This window comes from Tachyglossus aculeatus, chromosome 8 (genome assembly GCF_015852505.1).
Source record: "Tachyglossus aculeatus isolate mTacAcu1 chromosome 8, mTacAcu1.pri, whole genome shotgun sequence".
Taxonomy (NCBI): Eukaryota; Metazoa; Chordata; class Mammalia; order Monotremata; family Tachyglossidae; genus Tachyglossus; species Tachyglossus aculeatus.
The window spans coordinates 4700497-4709140 of record NC_052073.1 but is presented as its reverse complement, the minus strand read 5'-3'; the positions used below and the strand labels follow the sequence as shown (position 1 = coordinate 4709140).

Below are 8644 nucleotides of genomic sequence, written 5' to 3'. Positions count from 1 at the left end.
ACTCTTCTAATAATCATAATGGCATTTGTTAAGCGCTTCCTATGTGCCAGGCGCTGTAGTAAGTGCTGGTGTGGACACAATCAAATCGAGTTTGGCCCAGCCCCTTGTCCCACGTGGGGCTCACAGACCCAAACTCCATTTTTCAGATGAGGTACTGAGGCACAGAGAAGTTGAGTGGCTTGCCCAAAGTCACACAGCAGACAAGTGGCAGAGCGGGGATTAGAACCCAGGACCTTCTGACTCCCAGTCCCGTGCTCTATCCATCTATTTCTTCATATCCGACAGACCATGACTCTCCCCAGCTTTCAAGGCCTTTTAAAGAAACATCTCCTCCAAGAGGCTTTCCCAGACTAAACCCTCATTTCCTCTTCTTTCACTTCCTTCTGCAACACCCTTCCACTTGGATTTGCACCCTCTATTCACCCCTTCCTCAGCCCCATGGCATTTTTGTACATATCATTAATTTATTTATATTTGCGTTTGTCTCCCGCTCTAGACTGTAAGCATGTTGTAGGAAGAGAACGTTTCTACCAGCTCTGTTATATTCTCTCCCATGTGCTTCGTCCAGTACACTGCACACAATAAGCACTCAATGAATACAACTGATTAATTGTTCATCACCACAGTCTCTCACATCTTGAATCTCAGGACTGCACCTCCTCCATCACTCCCAATGAGAGCTTCCATCATCCTCATCTCAATCCCCTTTCCCCCTCCTACCTCACCTCGCTGCTCTCCTACTACAACCCAGCCCGCACAATTCACTCATCTAAAGCCAATCTTTCCTCTCAGGGTCGCACATGGAGAGTTTCCTGTATTTTATCAGTCTCGACTACAGGAGGGAGAGTCAAGCAGAGGTCTACCCATTCCATTCCTAGCTTGGGAAGTGGCTAGCGAGTGGAAGGTCATCTGCTACACGGCAAAACTCCCCTCTGCTAGGCAGCAGCGGCACAGGAGAGAATCGAGGGCGGAGGTTCACGTTTATTGCACGGAAGGAGGCAATGGTAAACCACTTCCATATTTTTACCAAGAAAACTCTATGGATACACTCCCAGAACGATTGCAGATGGAGTCGGGATATTCTGGGAGAGATACGTCCATGGTGTTGAGGAGACGACTCGACAGCGTAAGACAAGATGAAGCCAACCCACTCACTGCACCTCCATCACATCTATCTCGCCACGTCCCCGTTTAGACATCGGCCTGACAAAATAGAGACGGGGGAATTCTGGTCGCTTCATAAATATTAAAAACGATTGACTCATTATTTGGCGAAGCTAAGTCACTGGCTCCGGCCCAACGTGACCGGGTGCTCTGCTCATCCAACGGGTTAACTGCCTTAGCCCAACTTGAGACATAATCCTTTGTAAGCGGGCTCCTCTGCATCTCCTTTCCTCCAGAAAACCCTGCAGTGGAAGCATCTGGAATACAAGCAGCAGGGGGAAGTTTCAGTTCCATGTAGACCATCTAGCATTTGGGTAGAGAATGTTAGTACAGTGCTCTGCATGTAGTAAAATGCTCAATAAATATCACAGATTGATTGAGGTGAGGTAGCAGTGTTGGTAGAAGGAACACAAAGCCCTGGCTTCTGAACCTGGCAGGGCTGGCTTCACATATTTGACCACCCACCCTGTCTTTCTGAAGCAGCGTGGCTTAATGAATACAGCCCGGCCCTGAGAGTCAGAAGGTTGTGGGTTCTAATCCCAGCTCCACCACCTGTCTGCTGTGTGGTTTTGGGAAAGTCACTTCGCTCCTCTGGGCCTCAGTTACCTCATCTGAAAAATGGGGATTAAGAGCATGAGATCCATGTGGGGTTCGCTAGCTGTTCTCCTGCTACAACCCAGCCCGCACACTTCATTCCTCTGGTGCTGACCTTCTCACCGTACCTCCATCTCATCTATCTCGCTGCTGATCTCAGGCCCACAACCTACCTCTGGCCTGAAACACCCTTCTCCTTCATGTCACACATAGAATTGCTCTCCCCCACTTCAAAGCCTATTGAAGGCACATCTCCAGGAAGCCTTCCCTGACTGAGCCCTCCTCTCCTCCCACTCCCTTCTGCGCCCCTCATACTTGCTCCCTTATTCATCCTCCCTCCCTTCCCCACAGCACATAGGTATATATCTGTATATATCTTATTGATTTATCTATTTATTTCTTTATATTAATGTCCGTCTCTCCCTCTAGACTGTGAGCTCGTTGTGGGCAGGAATGTGTCTGTTGTCACAGTGTACTCTCCCAAGTACTTTGCACAAGTAAGCTCTCAATAAATACGATTAATAACAATGATAATAATGTGGTCAGGGACTGTGTCCAACCTGAGTAACTTGCATCTACCCCAGCGCTTAGAATAGTTCTTGGCACATAGTAAACACTTAAGTTCCATAAGTATTATTATTATTATGACATCATTATATCACAATGACCATACTCTGTACATACATACAGTACATACTGTATGTATACATACTCTGTACATACATACAGCTTACAGTGAGCATAGGGAAGCAGCATGACTTAGTGGCAAGAGCATGGGCTTAGGACTCAGAGGTCATGGGTTCAAATCCCAACTCCACCACTTATCAGCTGTGTGATTTTAGGCAAGTCACTTAACTTCCCTGGGCCTCAGCTCCCTCATCTGTAAAATGGGGATGAAGACTGTGAGCCCCACGTGGGACACTCTGATTACCTTTTATCTACACCAGCACTTAGAACAGTGCTTTGCATGTAGTAAGCACTTAACAAATACCAACATTATTATTATACTTGCAAGATAACATGTTAAAATCATATGGAAGTCCTTTCAAACCTACAGTCCTATTGCCTTCCTCTGTGGGGAAACTAACCAACTCTCAACCAATTTGGGAGGCAGGGTGGCCTAGGAGATGGAGCATGGCCCCAGGGGTCAGAAGGACCTGGTTTCTAACCCTGGCTCTGCCACTTCTCCGCTCTGGGGCCTTGGGTAAGTCACTTCACTTCTCTGGGCCTCATTTGTAAAATGGGAGTTAATAATAATAATAATAATAATAATAATAATGGCATTTATTAAGCACTTACTATGTTCAAAGCACTATTCTAAGCACTGGGGAGGTTACAAGGTGATCAGGCTGTCCCACGGGGGGCTCACAGTTTTCATCCCCATTTTACTGATGAGGGAACTGAGGCACAGAGAAGTGTACTTCCCAAGCGCTTAGTACAGTGCTCTGCACACAGTAAGCACTCAATAAATATGATTGAATGAATGAATGAAGTGACTTGCCCAAAGTCACACAGCTGACAATTGGCGGAGCTGGGGTTTGAACCTATGACCTCTGACTCCAAAGCCTGGGCTCTTTTCACAGAGCCACGCTGCTTCTCTGGTTAAGGTTCTCTCTGGTGAAGGGTTAAGACTGTGAGCCGTATGTGGGACATGGATTGAATCCAACCTAACTAGCTTGTTTCTACCCCAGCTCTTAATACAGCGTCTGGCACATAGTAAGCACTTAACAAATAACGTAGGGGGGTAAAAAATCCCTTGTGCTTCAGAGCCATCGAGTCCACCTTCTGGGTCCTCTTGAAGAGGTAACATTTCTAACTCACTTCGGACACCTCCACGCCACCTTTCCAACTGCACACCCCTTCATCCATCTTCACACCTGAGATGGCTGCCTCATTCGCTTACTTATTGGCTGTACAAACTGCTCCTGGCCCTTCTGCTTTCTCACTGTCCAGATCCAAGCAGCATCCAATTTTAGGTGGGCGAAAGAAAACGCCTCTCCCGGGTCTGAAACCACTTATGTCTGGAATGTGTAATGATATTAGTGATGATAACGTTGGTATTTGTTCAGCGCTTACTATGTTCCAAGCACTGGCATAGAAGATAATCGGGTTGGACACAATCCCTGTCCCACATGGGGCTCACAGTTTGAATTCCCATTTTACAGATGAGGGAACTGAGGCCGAGAGAAGTGAAGAGACTTACCCAAGGTCCGCAGCAGACAAGTGGCGGAGCAGGATTAGAACCCAGGTCCTTCTGACTCCTAGGCCCGCGCTCTATCCACTAGGCCACGCTCCTTCTTACTACCAATTCTGATTATGGTGACTCACATCCTAGCAGTAGACTCAGACCTTGGGAAAGAATTAAAGGACAAAAGTTGGACTGTCTCGCCTCGTGAGGATTCAAGATTGATACAAAGGCCTTGGATGCAGCCTCACTATTTTTGGTCTCCCGGGGTTTTTCTCTGTTTGGATGTTCGGGATTCAGGAGACGGGATGACCGCCAAGAGAAAAAGGCCATCACGGGACTGATTTCAATCTACCGCCTCTCGGCTTTCCGCGTAACCTCGACAACTGAAGGTAGAAATAATTTTCGATTAAGTTGAGTAAAATCGCATCGCATTCATTCGCAGTTCCGCGGTTTGCCAAAGCAATGAATTTTTAAACCTTAGCCATCCTATCTCCCCTACTACACTCCCTTCCTCCATTTTACCGCCTCTGGAGAGACTAGGGATTTGGAGTGTAAGCATTACCCTTCTCTTCCGCTCTTTTCTTCTCTTCCACATCTCCCTGAGGCCTCTCCGACAGCTGGTTCCACCTGCTGACCAGCAGGTAGGAAACTCCCCCACTAAAAAACCTAAAGTCCAAGCACGCTCCTCTCCATCAAACCCTTTCCCCGATCCCTCCGGCTTTTTAAAAGTTTGGGCAATGCATGACCGTGACTGATTCAATACTGATGATGGAGTCTGTTGCGGGTTGGCAGATTATGAGGCAAAACACAATAATAATTATCACCTTTGGATTTGTATCTTACTTACTTATTCATGGATGGTGTCTTTGTAGCCCTGATTTTGTTTTCCTACCTCATAAAAAGTTTATAAGAAAGCAAGCGGGAACACGCAGAAATGTACTTAAATATTTAATAATTGAATGGCAAGTTTTCAAATGACGGGGGAGAATTAAAGTCATCTTTCTTGTTCAACACCACAGATTCGAAGTGGAATTTCAAAACAGCTCTTTGCTTAAGGGGTGTCATCGTTGCTCTTAACGGGCTCGGAATCTGCTGTATGTTTCAGATACGCAGGGAGACTGGAATGCCAGATCTAGTTTGCATTTCCACAGTTCAAGGTGGGAACCTGCTGTTAGGGCTGGATACTGTTCCGGGGACAACTGATTTCATGGCCCCAGTCATGCTGACCTAAAATCATCTACAGATTTCTTCCCAAACCACAGGAGTGGTAGAAGCGCTTAGTACAGTGCTCTGCACACAGTAAGCGCTCAATAAATACGATTGAATGAATGACCATCTAAGGGCCTGGCAAGAGCAGTGGCTTCTACCAGCATGGCCTGGGAGTAAGGTGACTTGGGTTCTAGTCCTGGCCATGTGACCTTGGGTAAGTCACTTCACTTCTTGGGCCTCAGTTCTCTCATCTATAAAATGGGGATTCAATATCTGGTGGGGGGTTTTTTAATGATATTTGTTGTGGGCTATGTGCCAGGCAACTATGTACTAACAGCTGGGGTAGATAAATAATAAATAATAATAATGGCATTTATTAAGCACTTACTATGTTCTAAGCGCTGGGGAGGTTACAAAGTGATCAGGTTATCCCACAGGGGGCTCACAGTCTTCATCCCCATTTGACAGATGAGGGAACTGAGGCACAGAGAAGTTAAGTGACTTGCCCAAAGTCACACAGCTGACATTTGGCGGAGGCAGGATTTGAACCCATGACCTCTGACTCCAAAGCCCGGGTTCTTCTCCACTGAGCCACGCTGCTTCTCTAGATGAAAACTAATCAGGTTGGACACAATTCATGTCCCACATGGGGCTCCCTGTCTTAACTCCCATTTTACAGATGAGGTAACTGAGGCATGAAGAATCTAAGTGACTTGTCCAAGGTCACACAGAAGACAAGTGGCAGAGTCAGGATTAGAACGCAGGTGTTTCTGACACCCAGGCTCGTGCTGTATCCAGTAGGCCATGCTGCTTCTCTCTTTTTTGTGGGGGAGGGTGGGAGCTGGGGGGGAATTTGTTAAGCACTTACTATGTGCCACATACTGTACTAAGCGTTGGGGTAGATAAAAACTCATCATCATCATCATCATCATCAATCGTATTTTTTGAGCGCTTACTATGTGCAGAGCACTGTACTAAGAGCTTGGGAAGTACAAATTGGCAACACATAGAGACAGTCCCTACCCAACAGTGGGCTCACAGTCAGTTGGACACAATCCCACATGGGGCTCGATCTTAATCCCTGTCTTACAGATGAGGTAACTGAGGCCCAGAGAAGTGAAGTGACTTGCCCAAGGTCACACAGCAGACAAGCAGTGGATCTGGGACTAGAACCCAGGTCCTTCTGACTCCTAAGCATGAACTCTATCCACTAGGCCATGCTTAATCCAGCTTCCTAGATCAATCAATCGTATTTATTGAGCGCTTACTGTGTGCAGAGCACTGTACTAAGCGCTTAGGAAGTACAAGTTGGCAACATATAGAGACAGTCCCTACCCAACAGTGGGCTCACAGTCTAAAAGGGGCTCACAGTCTAGATCGTTTCTTAGAGCAGGAAGCCACAAGCTCTCTTTGCCAGTCTCTCTGCTTGCTCAGACTCCAACAATTCCTGAAGGAAGGAAGATGAAAAACTCACCAGTCTGCACGGCAGGTGTTCCCGGAGGAAGCGGTGAGTTGGAGTCGTTATATTAATGACTCTCCAGCCCATTCCAGAAGCTTCCCCCCTTATCTCCAGAGTCAGTTGCTTGGAACGAGAATCGACTTTTCCTGTTGGGAAGACTCTTCGGGAGGCACAAAGTCATCTTTGAATCTAAAGTTCCTGAATTCCTCTTGGTCCGTGATTTACTGCAGGGAATAATAATCATAATTGTGGGTACTTGTTAAGCGCTTACTGTGTGCCAAGCACTGTTCTAAGCGCTGGGGTAGATAAAAGTTATTCGGGTTGGATACGGTTCCTTTCCCACATGAGGTTCACACTCTTATCCTTGTTTTACAGGTGAGGGAACTGAGGCACAGATAAGTTAAGTGGACTTGCCCAAGGTCACACAACAGACAAAGTGGCAGAGCCGGGATTAGAACCCAGGTCCTTCTGACTCCCAAGCCTATCCACTCTTGCTTCTGTCACCTAATCAGTCAGTCATATTTATTGAGTGCTTACCGTGTGCAGTAAGCACTTGGTAGAGTACAATTCAACAGAATCATCATCATCATCATCAATCGTATTTATTGAGCGCTTACTATGTGCAGAGCACTGTACTAAGCGCTTGGGAAGTACAAATTGGCAACATATAGAGACAGTCCCTACCCAACATTGGGCTCACAGTCTAAAAGGGGGAGAGAATCAGTAGAATCAGTAGACGCATTCCCTGTCCACAACGAGCTTAAGGTCTAATGGCCCAGGGAAAGGTTTTCCAAGGATCAAGCCCTTCCTCTTCTCCCACTCCCTTCTGCTCTGCCCTGGCACTTGGATTTGCCCCTTTCATTCACCCCTTCCTCAGGCCCCTTACGTCCATATCTGTCATTCATTTAAATAAATGTCTGTCTTCTCCTCTAGATTTTGTTGTGGACAGGGGAGATGTCTACCAACTCTGTTATTTTGTACTCTCCCAAGCGTTCAGTAGAGTGCTCCGCACCCAGCAAAAACTGATTGATCAATCCGTCTTGACCAGAGCTATTTCTTCTCCAGCAGAAAGATAAATCCTCCGAGTTGTCTACGGTATTCATTGGATACACTGGAATGATCTGGATTCTAGGGTTGACTTCTCTAATTGGTTACAGTTGTTCAGAATCCAGGTTTCAGCCCATATGGGCTGTTGGAAACACTGCAATCCTACGTAGTTTTTAATTTGGGAGGCCCCAGGGGGTTGCTGTCTTTCCAGACTCCGTTGAGCCCTTGGATGCTCCTAGAATGCCATCAATTCTACGGCGAATTCCTTGCTTCGAATTCTTCATCATTAATTCCAGGGCCTCCCCGTGCCCGGATCTATTCTTTCAAGTTCAACTTCAAATTAAATTTCTCGCGTATCCAAACGTGTATCTTCGGTGATAAAAACCTTGACTATTAAGACAACTTGATGTCTGGGTAATTGAAAAAACTCCCTCAAGAGCCAGTTGGAGAATTTTTATGTTTCATATCCTGCATCTGAACCAGGATCCCAGACTCATTTCTCAACATTGCCACAGATTAGATGGATTTGGGTCCACTCCCTACAACTACTTTTGTAGCTCTGATCTATTCATGATGTGATCTACCTGTCTCTAACGGATTATCCGGCCTCCGGAAACATTTCCCGGAGCAAACGTGGTCACATTCTGGAAAGGCTGTCGAGTCAAGGCTTATTTAGTAGTTGAGATGGCATGCAAAATGCAACCAAAAGAGCCTGGTTTTCAGGCTTTTAAGCTTGTTCTTGCCCAGATTCTAATTAATAGCGGGGGTAAAAATAGGACTACAAGTGAAGGAGGGCCAGAATTTCCGTGGCCAGGAAGTTTGGGGAAAACCAGAAGTTCAATTTAGCAGCCTCCAAAGGGGCCGCTTTTCAATGCAATAGGAATTCTGTAGGCTGAACGTTGAAGGGTTGGGGCCTGATGAATAGAAACAACTATCTATCTAGGTCATCGCAAATGACAATCCTCTACCTCTGGTGGAAAAAT

The 8644-nt window shown here is 46.4% G+C and overlaps 1 non-coding gene across 1 annotated transcript; it reads left to right on the top strand.

Annotated features, from left to right (window-relative positions):
* Positions 1 to 782: 782 nt before the first annotated feature.
* LOC119931886 lies at positions 783 to 920 on the top strand. Its single transcript, XR_005452190.1, has one exon. It is a non-coding gene; the product is annotated as a small nucleolar RNA SNORA7 (small nucleolar RNA).
* The last annotated feature ends 7724 nt before the right edge of the window (positions 921 to 8644 follow it).